Below are 18,034 nucleotides of genomic sequence, written 5' to 3'. Positions count from 1 at the left end.
TGATGTCTCTTACTTTCTTTCTCATTTCTTTATAATCATCAGAGTCTGGCGTGAAGGGAGCAGGGGAATGATAAAGTCAAACAAACTGGGCAAAATGTAGCAACGGGGGAGCCTGGATAAACATATATAGAAGCAGCTTGCATTGTGGTTGCCATAACTCTTCCAATTCAAAATTACCTAAGAATGAACTTTGGTCTTGGGGCCTGCTTGGAGGAACCCAGCCTAAGAGGCCCCTGAGACTCAGTTTCCTCTGTTGTTAAAAGCAGATCATGTTTTTACTCTGCCAGGCTGCCGTGAAGATTAAGGCTCCAAACATCTGAGCCAAGCTTGGCGGGCTTGCAAGTCCCGAATTCTGGGACACAGGCTCTGGGATGCCCCAGATTGCTAGCCACACACTGCAGGGCCCCAGAGGAGCACGTTGCAGACTCCGTGTTATCTCTCTCCCAGCCAATGCCCTGCTCTCTCCCTCCCTGGCTCTGCTTTTTCTTTTTACGGAATCCTTCCCAGTCTGCAGCTGTGGTCAGTGATTTTTGTAGATTAAAAGAAAACCCGGGGGCGGGGGAGAGTTTCCTGGGGAGATCAAAGAGTCAGCCTAACATAAAAGAAATCTTATAAAACTATATATATTAGGAACAAAACAAAACAAAAACCCCCAGCCCGGGAGCATGACCCATATGTCAGAGCCAATAAGTCCAAGTGCCTGCGATCTGCTCTATAGAGTTGCCAACCCGGGCAGGAATGCTGCTCTGTCCACACAGCCAGCTGCATAAAAGGGAGATTTTTATGGAGTTTGGCATAAGGATGAGGCAGGATTCCTATGTCCAAGGTTTTCTAGGAACTTATGTGCTTTCTTTCACCCCCCACTTAAAAAAAAGTGGTTTATGGAGCTCTAATTTATATGAAAAAGTACACAGATTTAATGTATAGAATTTGATGAGTTTGCACAGAGGATCGAGCCCAGGATCCCATCACCCAATTGAGGTAATGCATACACCCGCCATCTCCAAAATTTTCTTGTATTTTGTCATGCCCTCCCCATTTCTTTGTGTGATAGGAACAATTAAGATGAGATTTTTCCTCTAAAATGTTTAAGTGCAGAGTACTGTATTGTTGTTTTGTTTTGTTTTAGTTTTTTTGTTTTTTCGAGACAGGGTTTCTCTGTGTAGCTTTGGAGCCTGTCCTGGAACTTGCTCTGTAGACCAGGCTAGCCTCGAACTCAACAGAGAGCCCCCCACCTCTGCCTCCTGAGTGTTGGGATTAAAGGTGTGGGCTACCACTGCCAGGCTCAGAGTACTGTATTGTTAACCACAGAAGCAGTGCTGTGCCCCCCCCCCCCCCATTCACTAGAGATGGGTCTGTCGTTTTGCATATCTGAAACCTTTAACCCTGTTCTCCCCTCCCCTCCCCAACCTCTGGCAACCACCATTCTCCTTTCTGCATCTTTAAGTCTGACTATTTTAAATCTATCATGTAAGTGGAACTAGGCACATACATCTGTTCTGTGACTCTCTTGTTTCACTCAGCGTAGTACTTCGGTCAGTCTTAGGTTACTCCAAATAGTAGGTTTCCCTCCCCTTTTAAAGACAGAGTAAGACTCCACTGTATAGATGATGGCTCTCTCGAGACTGCATGCAAAGATCCTTTCTAATTTGTATGAGACTTGGAGGGGCTAACAGACAAGCAGTGGTCCTACATCCTAGATTTTTCTATGTAAGCATCAAATACTGTTACCAGCCTGTTTGGTTTAGGTTTCTATAGATTAGAAAATAACTCTTAATGCCCTTCTTCCTGCACCTCATAGGCCAGCTTTCAGATGCCTGGGCTGGACATCTGTGGGAGGGGACAGTGTTTGCTGTCCTTTGACTGTCAGCCCACCGTTTAACCTCCTAATAGTCTATGCCTAGGTCTAAGACCCCAGGTAGAACAGAACTTGGGAGGCTGAGGCAGGAGGATACAGAGGTGGGGTGTTGTGTTGAGTCTTGGATAGGGTGAGATTGTCTTAAAAAAAAAAACCCAACAAACAAATATGACCCTAAGTAGATGCTATTAGACTCTCCCCTGTGCTGTGGGATGGTCTGTATGGCAAATGTGTTGCTGATTAGTCAATAAATAAAACACTGATTGGCCATTGGCTAGGCAGGAAGTGTAGGCGGGACAAGGAGGAGAATAAAGCTGAGAAGTAGAAGGCTGAGTCAGAGAGACACTGCCAGCCGCCATGATGAGAAACAGCATGTGAAGATGCCGGTAAGCCACGAGCCACGTGGCAAGGTATAGATTAATGGAAATGGTTTAATTTAAGCTATAAGAACAGTTAGCAAGAAGCCTGCTATGGCCATACAGTTTGTAACCAATATAAGTCTCTGTGTTTATTTGGTCAGGTCTGAGTGGCTGTGGGACTGGCAGGTGAGAGAGATTTGTCCTGACTGTGGGCCAGGCAGGAAAACTCAAGCTACACCCCTGAGTGAGGACAACTTGTTTGAAGGGACACCCAAGAGTGAGTGCTTTTGGTGAGGACAGAATCTTCTTTAACCCATGGAAAATACCAGGGTTAAATAAGAGCCCAATATCACCTACCATGGCAGAGTGCAAAGGCGGGGAGGCTAAAATGAGAGACACTTAAAAGCTGGCATCATCATTAGTCTCCATCCCACGTGGGTAGAGTCTTCTTCATGGGGTTAACATCCTTCTAAGAAGACCCAGGAGGGCATTGTCCATCTCTGTCAGTCACATGAGTACAACCGGAAGATGACTTCCAGTAACCAAGAAGCATAGGCCATCAGACACCAGATCCACGGGGTCCTCGATGTTGGACTTCTCAGGCTCCAGAACTGAGAGAAGTGAATGTATTTGCTTAAGTCACCCAGTCTAGGGGGCTTTGGTACAGCGGTGTAGACTAAGCGAGCTAACCATTCTAGTAGGAGTTGAAACATGGTCATCCCGAGGAGGCAAAGAGATTTCCAAAGCTTTGTAAGTCCCACTTCTTATTTCGTTAGCGGCCTCTGAGTCAATAGCTAGCTGTCCTCCCATTGCAGTTGTGACTGGTCTGTCCTGGGCTTCCCTGATTTCTTGGCCTTCTTTTCATCTATCCTGGCACCGTCCTTCTGGGATCTGCACTCAATGGCTTCTCTAGCCTGGGTGTTTCCCAAGGGTGGGGACTGTCTCAGTCATCCATGTCATCCTGACCTCCAGCACTGGGTGTGACATATCATTGGTACCCAGTGAATATCTGATGAATGAAAATGAGGCAGCGATCACAGACAAGACGTGATTGCTTCATCCATATAGACAAGACGATGGGCTGGGACCTGCTATAATTTCACTGAAGTGCCGATACAGCTAAATGTCCCACAGGCAGTGAGGACATCTAGCATGATTTAGTTAATTTTATTTGTGGTGGCAATTATAATAATGATAATAGTAAAATTTCTCATTCCCCAAATATTCTGAATTGGTTTGCCAGAAGAGTTGGATATTTGCCAGTTTCCTGTTTTACTTCAGATAAAGTATTGATCCCCCAACGTGCTGGTTCAGAGGGAGCTTGGGGGTTCATACCAGTCAGGAGGCAAATCTCTTCTTCATTTGGATGGTGGATTAGCTGGGGGATTGTAAGAGGGACATGAAACTGAGTTCTTTTTATCATCCAGGCATCTGCTGTTTATGTAGTTTTGCCTAACTCTCTAATCTCAGGGTTCACACCTGTGAAATGGGAATAACTACCTACCACATCACATCGCTCACACTGTTAAGGAATTACAGGGAAGATTCAGAGTCAGGAAGCTCAGGCAGATGGGAGAGAGGGATAATTCAGCGAACACTTTGCTCCACAATGCCTGTATCTGGGCAGGACTCAGCTCAAGGCCTGCCTTACAGACAGAACATCCACCCTGCACATGGGTAACACAGTGTACTCTTGGCTCCTACAGCCCCTGGCCTGTGCAGGTCCTGGCATAGTCTCTGGAGCCCTGTCGGTAGTCCATGACGAAATGGCTCTTTGGATGTAGTGTCCTGCCACAAGTAAATGAAGCTGCCAGTGCATGTTAGTCACAGGAAATAGAAAATGATAGCTTTTGGGAGGCGGCAGCGAAATGGTAGATGCAAAGTGCGCAGACTTCGGACACTTGATGGAAACATGTACTTTTCTTGTAAGAATCCAAACTTGTGGCTCCACTAAACCACAAGAAAAAGGAGTATACTTGCTGACCATGTTCCAGGTAGGGAATGCACAGAGTGGCAGGGGCCCAGGTCAGGGCTAGCAAGGGATCTGTGCATCTTCCCTATTGGGACCAAGGACCTTTCCAGCAGGGGACATTCCAATACATTCCTAAGAATGGGTAGGGCTGGGGATGGGGCAGCCCTTCATCCCATAGAGAAACAGTGGGGAGTGGAGATTAAGGCATCTGTGAAGCACCACATGATCTAAACCAGTTCAACTGGGCCTCAGTCTCTCTACTTTGCCACAGGATACTTAGCTGCATTCCCTGTAAAGTGGAAGGGGGAAAAAAAAAACCAAACAAACAACCCAGAAAGTAGAGGTTATAAGGTTCCTTGGTTACACAAATCACCAAATGATAGCATTTAATTATTTATAATATGTTTTGAGATCTTGGGATGAAAGCTGTGCAGGGCCACCACAGCTTATTAACAGGTTGTCAGGGACCTTTGTTCACTTAATAATGGTAATTACTACATTAATTTGATACAATGGTGAGAGGACTAGAGGCCTTCCTCCCCTGCTTCCTCTTCACCTACTTCCTAGATAGAGCTCCTCAACTTCACACCAGGGTGGAAATGTGTGCTCACCTCTTCCTTGCCCTGGTTTTATGCCCTGTGTGCCAGAGGCTGTGACAACGCATTGTGGGTGAAGGTTTCCCAGGCTTTTAGGGGCAGATGAGGCTGATCTCTGCAGTCCCTGTGTATCAATCATCAGTTCTAATTAGACTGTAAATGTCCCTTTATCCCTCTCCTCTCCAAGCTTGTTGCAGGTCACATGGCTTGTATGTAAATCTCAGTCTCTGGAGCAGTTTGATGGCTGTGGTGACCGTAGGTAGTAACTCAGACTCCCCATAAATGGAAAATAAAAACAACAACCCATTACTGATGATGGTAGGTCTGCAACCTGCACACAGTGCCTCGTAAACATGAGTGATGGCTCTTGTGCTTGGCTGAGGACAGGACTAGGGACGGGGCACCAGGTGGAGGGGAGGGAGGGGAGATTTGCGACCTGCAATTTCCAAGTTGTGTCTCTGCTCTCTGTCCTAGCCCAGCCCTGCCACAGGTGTCAGAGAACTTCAACCTGTTCTGCCCAGGCAAACAGGAAGTGGCTTGTCCCAGCCTCTATCTCCACCCATGGGCAGGACTTCATGCTGCTGCCCTCTGGAAAGCTGGCATGTATGCTAGTGATTATTGGGCTGCTGTGTTCTGGTGCCCCTCTAGTGTTGGAGGGTCACCAGTATTGAAGGGGGTGATATGAAAGAGCAGAAATGGCAGGACTATGTATGAAAGAGGAGATGTTGAATTGCTTGCCTTAACTATGGCTGCATCTAGGACCTGGCTTGTTTTCTTAGTTCATCTCAACATCTAGAGCTGGGGTATGCATATAGTAGGTTTTCAAGAAAGAATTTTGGTTTTGAATGGGGAACTGGATTCAAATTAAAATGGAACAAAATCTTGGTTTGGGGTCTGCTCTAGATCCCAGGTCTACTGTTGATGGGCTATGGCAAAGAGAGCTCAGACTGGCCTGGAATCATAATCCTTCTCCCCGGCTTCCCGAGTACTGGGATTATCAGGAGGTTCTACCATGGAAGGCTTGGAAGATGCTATTTATTGTTTTTTTTTTTTGTGTGTGTGTGTGAACATGATCATATATGTGTGTATGTTTGTGTGTGTGTGTGCACATGCATGTGGAGGCCAGAGGGTAATGTTAGATGTCTTCCTCAAACATCCTTCACCTCATTTTTTGAGGTAAGGTCTCTCACTGAACCTAGAGCTAATTTGGCTAGACTGGCTGGCCAGTAAGTCCTATGGATTTTGTCTCTGCCTCCTCCTAGGATGACAGGAACGTGTTGGGTTTGTCTTTTTTGCATAGGTTCTGAGGATTGAAACCAGGTACCTCTCTTCCAAGACAAGCACTTTCACAAACAAGATATGTTCCTAGCTCAAAAGATGCTAATTTTAAAGGAAAATGGTTTGAGTAGAAATGAAGGAAGTACCTCCAAGTGGTTTTCATGGGGTGTGAGGGTCTCCCAAAGCTTTGTGAATTGCTATTTAACTCCCATTTGCTGAATTATGAGGCATTAAGAGTATGGGTACTTAATCTAACTATGGTATTTAGAGGTGGGCCTTGGAGTGTGGTTAAAATTAAGCCAAGCAATTTAGCAGGATCCCTCATGGCAGGATCCCTCATGACAGAATCCTGTTGGCTTTATAAAAAAGGGGACAGAGACCAGATAGACACATGTACATGGGTGTGCCTCCTGTCATCTGCCAGATGATGTTATGCACTACTTCAAAGTTGGCAAGAAGGCCTTACCCCTCCAGAATTGTGACTCCAGTCCAACCTCTTTTCTGTATAAATCACCTGGCTATAGCATTATATATTAGGGACAGAGTACAGGTAAATTTATACCTGCCTACTAAGTACTGGGCCTGGGTTCAAGTCAGGTTGCTGTACCACCAAACTCTCCTTCTTCATTTCATGGAGGAGTTTGTGATCAGCCCAGTTAACTGGAGGATTGGTACTTTGTGGGCTCTAGTGGTGAAAAAGAGGCAGGTTGTCTTTGGGAAGACTCACAGTAGATGCAGGAAACTGAAGCCCAGTAGGATCTAGGTCATCAACTGGAGAGACAGTGGGGTAGGGTCAGCTCTCTTTTCTCCCCATCTCCCATGTGACTCATGCTCACTACTGTGAGTCCCCAGTACCTGGAAAATTCCAATGATCATGTTGTATCTTCTTTAGTTCTTCCCATTTCATTCCAAATATCAGGCAAGAATTAGAAACACTGACCAATTTGTGAGAGTATCTCTTGGTCCTGTACACACGGGTTTCTCTGACTCACACAGCTCCTATGACCCATGTTCACCAAAGCAGTAACTTCTTGTCTGTCCAGTTCCTTGCACAAGTAGGGGATTCAGACATGATCAGTCCCACAGTGAACCAGGCTTTCACCACAGCAAGACCCCAGCAGATGACTCCCACACACCTCTGTAGGAGAAGGTGGATTGTACCTGGAAAGCTAACTCAAATAGTTTTTTTTTTTAAATTATATTCATTTAATATTTATTATTATTATCATCATCATCATCATCATCATCATCATCTATTGGGGGACTTGCAATAGCACATATGTGGCAGTCACAATTTTGAGAGCATTTAAGCTCCCCAGAAGACCCATTCTTGTCCACACATCTATGGTGGTCCGCACACAAACACATTTTTTTTTCCATTTTAGGATTAGAAAGAAACAGAGGTCCCACCTCTCCACTTGCTCTGATCAATTGTCAAAGATAGGGATATAGTTAGGGCTAATCTGTGGGTCCACATTCATTTGCTTCTTTATCCTTATGGGAGGTTCATCATGTAATTAAGAATATGATTTTGAAGTCAGCCAACCTCTGTGTTCCAGTCACAGCTCTGCCATTATAAAGTGGGTTTCTGGTCAAGTGATTTACACTCTGTGAACTTCAGGATCAGTTGGTAGTAATGCCACCTTTAACAGTGGAACCATTGTCAGGAGTGAATAAGAGTGATGTGCTCAAGGTTGTCAAGTTTATATGTTTACTCTGTTGATGCCAATGTATTGTTCATCCAATGATGGTTTGGTAATATCCAAATCAAAAGAAAAAAACAAATTGTAGAAGTCCTCAGATTTACCACAAACAATAGTAAGTAAGAGACGAGGTAGTCAGTGCTTAACTTCTTGAAGATTTCAAGGCATAGTGCGCTCTGGCTCTTTTCATTCTCATACCCCAGGGACATGAAGTAGAGCTGTGAGCTATGGGTCCAGCAGAAGGGTTGGACAAAGCAGAGGATTATTTGAGGAGGTAAGAGCAGCAGAGGGTGGTAACATTAACATGGACATGGGCAGAAATTTCAGAGAGCAGAAACTGAGGTGGTAGTGTGCAGATAAAGTTGAGAGTATCTTCTGGGAGCTTGCAATGATTCTTAGCTTCTGGCATGAATGTGGTCTGTGACCCATTCACAAGACTCACAGACCATGAGGAAGATAAACAAGGTGACCAGGAAGTACAGATGCACAGAAAGGGAAGTTCAGTAGCTGCAGAATGAAGGCAAAGAAACCTAGCACAGTCTGGTACCACTCCCCTTAGCAATTATGAAGAACTCCCTATTACCAAGCAAAATGTAGGTGTGAGCTCATCAAGTCCCCAGAGCAAGACACTGAAATAGATATTTTTAAAGAAGTTGTGGCTCTTGGAGGTGAGGTAATGCCTGGTCACCAATTGGTGAAGTCTGAGCTGGGCACAAGACCCGGTAGCTACGTGGTTCTCAGACACAGGGAACTCTGGGTTTCAATTCACCTTGCCTAGAGATTGGCCAAAGAGCAACCTCCAGGATTCCCCTACATTCTACTCCCCAAGGGCACACCTCACTTCTCTTAAGGTGGGAGGTGAGAGCCCAAAGTAGCCACCCTTAAAGGAAAGACAGGAATTTAAAAAGGAAGTGAAAGAAGACCATTTATGTCTCTTCCCTTTGGAGTGACTTTATTGTCTCTTTTAGTGTTGTACAAAGTTGGCCATCCATTCAGACTTCTTGGGCATGCATTTCCCTAAAAGACTCATACCACCTATAGTATTATGTCTCCTCTAGGTGTGTTTTTAATGTTCTCTTTTCGCATAGCATCAGTCGAGGCTCAGAAGATGTCTGGGGTCTATTCTTCTGAAAACTGAGGGATGAAAGAGTTTGCCTGATTTTCAGCTCTCTGAGCTGCTTCTTAGACAACATGGAATATTCTAAGGACTAGTTCTCTAGTTCAGTAAATCAATGAGGAAGGACCATAATCTTGAGACTGTTCCAACAATGAAATAAAGCCACGGGCCCAGGAGGAAGAAGGAGTAGTATTCTAGTATTCAACCTTCCCGAGCTTAGGGATGCAAAAGCCCTGCCAATTAGATGGGTGCTTGGTTTTGAAAGTTACTTTTTTATGCAGGTCTTTGAAGGCACTTTAATGGATGACTTTGGTGAAGGAGTCCTTCTTGTAGTCCCTCCTCCAGACAAGATGAAGGCTAAGCAAGTTCTCACTGAGCAATGAGGAGAAGGGCAAAGACATATTTTTAGAACCAACTTGGACAACTTCCCCTCTTTGCTGTTTTGAATGTTCAGACACTTCTTCCTCTACCCTTTAAACTTCTGTTTTCCATCTTCATCTGGAAGTGGTGGGGCCCCAAACTGAAAGCGGTGGTACTGAGGAGTGAGGCTGACATGTTTTCAATGGAAACTTCAATCTTAAAGTAACCAGGGGGAGGCCAATATCCAGTCACATATTCAACAACAGTGGATCGCTGCTTTGTTTTAAATGCCAGGACTTGTTGGTGAAGATCAGCTGTCTCTGATCGCTCAGGATGGCAATGACCGATGATGGAGAGAATGTGCAGTCAAAATATCCCAAAGTGAAGACTTAAAATCAGGGATTATGAACTGTTACAGTTACACTGAAATGAAGAACCAATCCAACTGGGAAGGTGGCTAAGTCAGCTTCATGAATTCAGCGTAAATGCCAATGACTGTGTAGTCTGGAGGTCCCATATGATTCAGCCCAGTTTTCGTAGTGTAGCATAAGTTTAGTTACTGAAGGAAGTTTTCCATGAAAAGGGCTACTCTATAAGCTTCCATATTCAGATCCTCCCCTATAGGCTCCCCAAAGTTCCTTCTATTTCTCAGTTTCAACTATCAATGCCACACATGTCCCTTGCTCTCAGGTTTCTCTCTCTCCCTCCAACCCCACCCCCCACTTCCCAAATATCACCAGCATTTCAGTCTTTGTTAAACAGATTAGACAGATAAATTGATCTTTGCATCTCCTTATTTCCTGGATGTTGCCTGCTAGAGAAGTGAGGAGAGATGTGATGCTCAATCTTGATTGTATTGAGAAATACCTGGGAGATTAGGAAAGCACAGCTTTGGGAGTGTTTGTGAGGGCATTTCCAGAGGATCAACTAAGGCAGAAAGACCTGTCTGGCATGTGGGAATCCCCATAGGCTGGGGGTTGGGGTGGGGAGGCTGCAGTGGAATAAAAAGGAATCAAAGCTGAAGCTCAACCTTGCAGGCATTCCCCCTCTCTGCTTGCTGGTTGCCATGAAGAGAGCTGGTTGATCACCCCCTCCCACTGCAATGGCCTGCAACCATGATCCAAAATATATCTTTCTTCCACTAAGTTGTTTTACTCAAGTATTTTGTCACCACACACATATACAAAATGAAGCACAAGAGAAGATCCTGAAATATCATATCCTAATGATTTTTTAAAGTTCCTATGGCAGTAAAATGGGGCCAATGACTAGTATTCTGTATATGATTCAGAGAATAAAGGCATCTATTGAATGTGGTGATATTGTGTCCCCCAATATATTGTATACCTTAATAAACTTTATTCATGCTAGAATTGAAGGTTTGTTGTTTGAGGATATTTTTGTAAGATTTATTTTTATTAATGTACATGTGTGTGTGTAAATACATGTACATGTGCCATCTGTGTGTGAGCACTCATGGAGTTCAGAAGAGGCCATTGGTCCTCTCGAACTGGAGTTACAGGTTGGTTGTAAGCTTCTTAACTTGGATGCTGGGAACCAAATTCAGATCCTATGGGAGAGCAGCAAGAGCTATCAACCACTGAGCCTTCACTCTAGACTGCAGATTTTCACTGGGACATGAAACTAAGACAGAATCAGATTTGTGTTTTAAGAGAATGGCTCTGATGACTTGTAGGGAGGGTGAGTTAGATGAAGTGAGAGATTGGTAGCTAGAAAACCAGATAGGAAACTGTTGCAAAAGCCTTGGCCGTAAGAGCTGCATTGGTGTAATGATGGACATGAGAAAGAGGGGAAAACTCTCACAGCTACTCCAAGTGGATCAGGCAAGGAAAGGGCTTCACATACTTGCCAGCGTCCTCCTCTTTGTCACAGTGGTGTGAAAGAAGGCACCAGGCCCACATTTCCAGACACCTTATGCCTCAGTTCCTGGTCTGTGTGCATAGAAGGTTGATTGCACCTGTAATTAATGTCACAGACATGGACCTATGGACTCACAGCAGGCATCTGGGTGGGGCTTCCCATTTCCAGCTTTCTTGTCTACATAGATCTCATCTCCCAGGACCAAGCTGGCAGCACTGACCTCTTTCTCAACCAGTGCCTCCTCCCTGTATGGTTTGAAATCTAGGTGGAGGCAGTGGGGACATCTTTCCCAAGCTGCATCCCACATTCTGTGCTGAACAGAACAGCATTCTGAGAAGGAGACTTGGGCTCAAGGGTAAATCTCATGAGGCTTGATAGGCTTTATTCCCTATGGAGCTTGTTTCCTCATTACCAAGTGGGAAAGTGTTTTCACTAAGAGGCTCTGGGATTATAGACTGGTCCATATAGAATGCTCACTCAATGCTTGGTTCATGGCGTGTGCTACTTTTACCCTCATTTGCTTCCATTGAAGTTTGATGTATTGGGAACTGATGGGACCATTATTTTTTAGTTGAGGACACTGATGCTCAGACAGGTTGACCTCTACTGTTCATGCATATGTGCACACATGTTCAAGCACATGTGCACACACACATGCACACACACACACTCTACATATAACAGCACACAAACAGACACATATATAGGCAGCAGATCTTTTGGAAAGCAAAGCCAGTGTGGTCTCTCTTAATTACATCACCTGTGCCTGCATCTCCAGCAGTAGGTCCCTTTCCATCCGAGAGCGCTAAGAAGCTGGGAGTTCAGAGTGGGACATCTCCACCTCATGCCAGCCAGTCCCAGCCGTGTGCCAAGCCTTGGAGCACCTCTACACTCCCTCCTACACTAATGGTATTTATTCTCACCACCTGGCAGGGTGTTCCATGGCCTAATTACTGTTTAGAAACTTCTGAAGGTGGAAAACATGATGCTAAGTGTTTAATGGTTAAAAGATTCACGTCAAGTCCAGAGAGGAGGGGGATCCTGGGGTGTTGTTGGAGCTGGGCAGGGTGAAGAAACGAAGGAATCAGACCGCAGCAGGTGTATTGTGTCACAGGAGGGCAGGGCTGAGGCACAGGCTCTGGTAGTGCCTGCTCAGGCTGAAGTCAAGACTCTTAGATCCACCTGGGTCATCCAGCTGTTGTCATCTGCAGAATCCTTTGGAACAAGATCCTAGTTCCCCATTATAGTATAATACACAAATACAGCCCTCTATTTATTGTGTCCTTATGAGTGACAGGAACATGGGTCACGGATTTTTTTTCTCACTGAGATAGGTTCTTGGCCCTCTTTCGTGTCTCAGGCTTACAAAGGATAATGTAAGGATGCACAGCTCTGAAGAGCAGGCTGGAACCAGCTCTGGCTCCTTGTCTTGGGTTCTTCAACTTCCAGAGATCACCACTTGTGTTTTCATTCACTTTGAATGAAATTCAGAAGATCAAAAACAACCATATTTGTTTGTGGTCATTTGCTGTGACCATATTTAGAGTCACAGCAAAATGATTTTTAGAACCCCAAGCCTTATATCTATTCCTTCTAACTTATCTGAACCATGACACACACTTTACTAAGGGAGAAATTGTGGGCATACCTAGAAAATATTAAGACGTTAGTGTCCTTCTGGAAGATTCTTCAGTCTTAGTTTAGAAGGCACTTTAGTGATGATTTTCTTTCCTCTAGACTTAGGAATTAATCACTCTGTTAACTGTTTTACCAGATGGGGTGCTCACCACCTACTGAGGTTCTAGGTAGCATAGTATTGTGTCTCAGAAAATTCCACCTGAGCAAAGGAGCAGGCATTGCATAGCCTCTACCCTCAAGCTATGTGGGGAGAGTAGGAGGCAAGAAAGAGTACCAGCATTTAATGGCAGCGTCCTGGTGGGTGTCCACGGGGGCACACCTGTGATGCTGATGACTCGACAGTGATAATGGGCCATTTCTCTAATTGGCAGTAATGATACCATTTGGCCTGAGTAGCCACCTCCTGCTTTCTCTGCTGCCACACCTCACTGGATCTTGGCTCTGAATGGCGACATCTGACAGGCCGATATCCCAGCCCGTGATACCAACGCTGGTTGGTTCTGGGAGCTGGAGCAGAGGGTATGCCTGGGTTCCAGGTCCTTCCAGACAGCAATTCTGGTCTGCTTGGCCTTAGTTACCAAAAGAGTCTGTCTTCTTTCAAAATGGAGCTGCTACTTTCTGTGGGCAGAGGCTTCCCCTGATCCATTTGGGATTAGAAATTGCTTCTCGCTGGGATTTGAAATGACTTCCAAGAGCCAGCAGCTGACTGCCAGCCAAGCCATAGGACAGAAGAGGGGACATCCCCCTTCAAGGGGACAGAGATGTACAGAGCCGTAGACAGAGGGAGTCGCAGAGAGCCAGACTGAAATGTGGAAGAAAGAATAAGAAAATAAAGACAGGAAAGAGAGAGAAAGAATCAGGAAAACAGTGTGGGGAGTGGCCCAGCTGGTGAGATGTGTGCTGTGCAAGCTTGGGAACCTGACTAATCTGTCTAAGAAGCTGGTCAATGGCAGTGCTGGGAGCTGGGTAGCAGGGAGGGGGAATCAGACAGAAGCCTGGAGCTCACTGTTCGGCTAGCCAAGCTGAACTGATAAGCTTTTGGATTCAGTGAGACACATTTTCTGAAAACTTAGGTGGATAGTAATGGAGGAAGATACCCCAAGTGGACCTCTGACTTCCACATGTACACTCATATACCTACATGCCACATGTACATACATCCACACACAAGCACATACATATGTCACACACACATACACACACATGCATGCACATATGTACACACACACACACACATACACACACACACACACACACACACGCACACACACTTGGCTGTAAGTTGTAGATGCTCCTAGTTGGTCAATGGAGCTGCTCTGGGTTGTGGGTTGGCAAGTTCCTTAGACACTCTGCAGGACACTCAAAAGAATGCCAGGGTCACCTTTCCCAGAGTGCGGTCTCTAGGGCTGAAGCTGGGCCCCTCACACTGTGTGTAGTTATGCATGATCAAAGGCTGTCAATGCCCAAGAGCTTGGCACTGTCTGAGTGAGACTGCTGGCCATGGTAAGACTTGGTGCCTCTGCAGGCTCCCAGAGGGGTAGGGGGCAGAGAAAGGAGCAGCGTGCTGGATGTGGATGTGTGCTGACATGGGAAAATACTGTTGGTGAGCATAGCATTTTCTGAACACTCTGTGCTCTGCTTCTGACTGCTACTTCATTTCTTAACTCCAAATGACTTTTATCAAGCCCATTTTACAGATGAGTAAATTGAAGGCCACCTACAGTCATGCTGATGTGTGTGGGGTGGGACAGGTGGGTGTGTGGTGAAGTTGCCACCTTTTTGAGACACAAAATCAGGGAAATGGTTTCTCCTTTGCTGGGGGCTCAACACTCTGAACCCACTAGCCTAGCAGATTTAGGTCTGCTGTGTGGCCCTGGAAGTCTGGTGGAAGGGGTAAGATGGGAAGGGGATGAATACCTGCAGCCTGCTATGGGGACCAGAGGACAGTTGGCACAAAGCCCCTGTCCTCCTCCTGCTGCTCACTGTCCTTTTACAAGGGCTGAGCATGAGGTAGATGCAAGGCCATGGGAGCACATACACGGCCCTGCCTTTCCTCAGATGACTGGATGCATTGACAAATGCCTTAAAGAAAGTAAAGTAGGATTATAAGACAGAAAAAATAGTGGCTGAGTGGGTGGGGACATGGAGGTGGGCTAGGGAATGTGTCTCTAAGTAGGTAGCCTTTGATAGGGAAGTTGACAGACAGAAGGCAGGCCTGCTTACACTGGTGGGGGGGGGATGCAGGTACAGAAGGCACCAAGTGCAAAGGGCCTCTGGCAGGAAGGAGCTGGGTGCTCATAGACTAGGAGGGAGGCTGTGGCTTCCGCCAGCTGTTCACATTCCCTGGGACCTAGCAGGACACAACATGTGCACCAGAGGCTGCTTGCCTTGGGAGCCTGGCTGAAAGTGGGGGCAGCCCCCCGGCCTTGTTTCTAGTTTCCCAATGTCTGCTTCTGTCCACGCCTTTCACATGTCTCCCTTCACCACTGCATTCCCAGCATGCCCTACAGCTGAACTCAAGGAGCCGAAGGCCTCTTTCCGGACATGAGTTGTTACTCAACCTTGAGGTCAAATCTTTCCCCAGACAGAGGTCTATTGGTCTCTAATGTGGTATGCCCAGGGACCCATGGCACCTTTGACCCAAGCTCACAGATTGGGCAAGGCCAAATTGGGGTTGAGCAAATATATCCATTCATTCATTCATTCATTCATCCTTTGATAGCTGTGTCACCATATATAGAAGAAAGAATAACAAGAAGGAAACAGTCATGTTATTTCTTTTTATTTTTGGTGCTGGATGTTGAACTCAGGGCCTTGTTCATATTAAGCAGGGACTCTACTATAGAGCTGTATTACCCAGGCCAGGAAGGGTTGCTCTTTGGGATGGCACTTCATGGGTTCCTATGGCAGAGGTAAGATTTCTTTGGAGGAATTCATCCAGGAGTTAACTAATGGAAAGGCTCCTGGAACAAAAGAGAACTCCAGGTTCTGCTTGTGCAAAGACCCTATGTTGAGAGGGAATATGGGATATTTGTTGAATAGTTCGTATATATGAACTTAGGGGTGTTAGTATGTGTAGATGTAACCAACCTTCTTATTAAATAAGAAACACAGAACCAATGCAAAGAAGAAAGCCAAGAGGTCAGAGCTAAGAGCTAAAACCTTACCCTTCCTCCTGCGGTGGTCCTACCTCTCCGAACCAAAGCTACCCCTGTGTTAAAGTCTTTATATAGAGTTCCTGTTCTGCCTTCTCATTGGTTGTAAACCCAACCACATGACTGCCTCCTCACGGCCTGTCTGTATAGGCCTCCAGGTTTTCCATGATTGGTATTGATTAAAGGCATGTGTATCCAATAATAGCTGTATCCCTGAACACACAGAGACTTACCCAGCTCTGCCTACCAAGTGCTGAGATTACAAGAGTACGCCACCACTGCCCTGCTTTCCTATGGCTTGCTAATAGCTCTGACCCCCAGGCAACTTTATTTATTAACCTACAAATAACATTTTAATACAAATAAAATATCACCATAAGTATGTTGAAGAATCTGGCTAGGATGTCCTCAAGCCTGAAGGGTCCAGAATCTGTGATAATAACCACAAAGTCTTTGTGTCTCAGGGTTTCTATTGCTGTGAAGAGACACCATGACCATGGCAACTCTTATAAGGAAAACATTGGATTGAGGATGGCTCACTTACAGTTCAGAGGTTCAGTCCATTATCTTCATGGCAGGGAACACGGTAGCATGCAGGCAGACACGGTGCTGAAGAAGTAGCTGAGAGTCCTACATCTTGTAGGCAACAGGAAGTGGTCTGTATCAATGGGAGTAGCTTCAGCATAGGAGACCCCAAAGCCCACCCCCACAGTAACACACTTCCTCCAACAAGGTCACACCTACTCCAACAAAGTCACAACTCCTAATAGTGCCACTATTGGGGGCCATTTTATTTCAAACCACCAAAGGGGTGTTAGTAAAGACAGGTGTATGTTGGAGAATCTAGCTAGGATGTCCCCAAGCCTGAAGAGTCCAGCCTCTGTGATAATAACCACAAAGTTCTTGTTAGAGAGTCAGGTGTCTCTGAGGTTAAACTGTGGTGAGAGAGGAAAGAAGCTGGAAGAGATGTGACTAACTTTGACTGTCACTTGAGGAAGAAGTCTTGGGGCTCCAAACAGGAGTGCTGGCAGAGCCAGTGCACAAAGTCACTCTCAGGAAGTCTTCCGAACTGTTTGTATGTGTCTTAGATGAACCTAAGGATGAAGGAAGAAACACAAGAGGCAAGGCCGGGTGGAGAGCTAGAATCCATTGAACATGGAACCACAAGTTTCATGACTTTGAGTCAGACCTTAACCCCTGTGACCTTTATTTCTGCCTCTGTCAAGAGGGGGTGTAATGCCTACTTCACAGGTTGTCTGTAAGCAGCAAGTGTCGGCAACTCTGTGACTGTGGGTTAAATCCATTTCAGTGGCTGCTTTCAATAAACACAGGGCCATGGCAGATTCTGAGAGGAACATCTGGCTGGAGATGGACACTATAGAGGAACACCAGGCTGGATAAGGAGACAAGAGAGGAGTACCTGGCTAGAGATGGAAACTGGAGAGAAACATCTGGCTGGAGATGGAGACTAGAGAGAAACATCTGGCTGGAGATGGAGACTAGAGAGGAACACCTGGCTGGAGATGGAGACTATAGAGGAACACCTGGTTGGAGATGGAGACTAGAGAGAAACACCTGGTTGGAGATGGAGACTAGGTGTAAATTTATTTTCCTGGTTGTTGTTGCTGCCCACAGGGTAAATATTAGTAAGTTTAATGTGGGGCATTTGAGATAATCACCTCTTCCCTAGAAGCTTCAGATGTGTTGGAGGAATTCACACCCAGATAATTATGGCAAACAGAGCCCCTCCACTCATTAGAGCTAGCTACCTTGGGGACCAGTTGTCTGTATTTACTTTGAGTTATGGTATGTGTTCTGAGCATTAAGCTGTAGTCCACTTGGTTTTTTGTTTTGTATTGTTTTTTCCTCTATATAACAGTCCTAGATGTCCTGGAACTCACTCTGTAGCCCAGGCTGGCCTCAAACTCACAGAGATCAGCCTGCCTCTGTCTCCCAAGTGCTGGGATTAAAAGCATGTGCTACCACGGCCTGGCCTATAGTCCACTTGTTAATGTGATTTGCTTTCTCCTAATCAGGTGAGTCTTCCCTCCCCTTAGCCTGTGTTAAGAAAATGTCTAGAATCATTTTGAACTCATATTTTCTCTCTCTCTCTGCAG

The sequence above is a fragment of the Peromyscus californicus genome, unplaced genomic scaffold (assembly GCF_007827085.1).
Source record: "Peromyscus californicus insignis strain IS unplaced genomic scaffold, ASM782708v3 Scaffold_7__1_contigs__length_154581171, whole genome shotgun sequence".
Taxonomy (NCBI): domain Eukaryota; kingdom Metazoa; phylum Chordata; class Mammalia; order Rodentia; family Cricetidae; genus Peromyscus; species Peromyscus californicus.
This window is presented reverse-complemented; position numbering follows the sequence as displayed.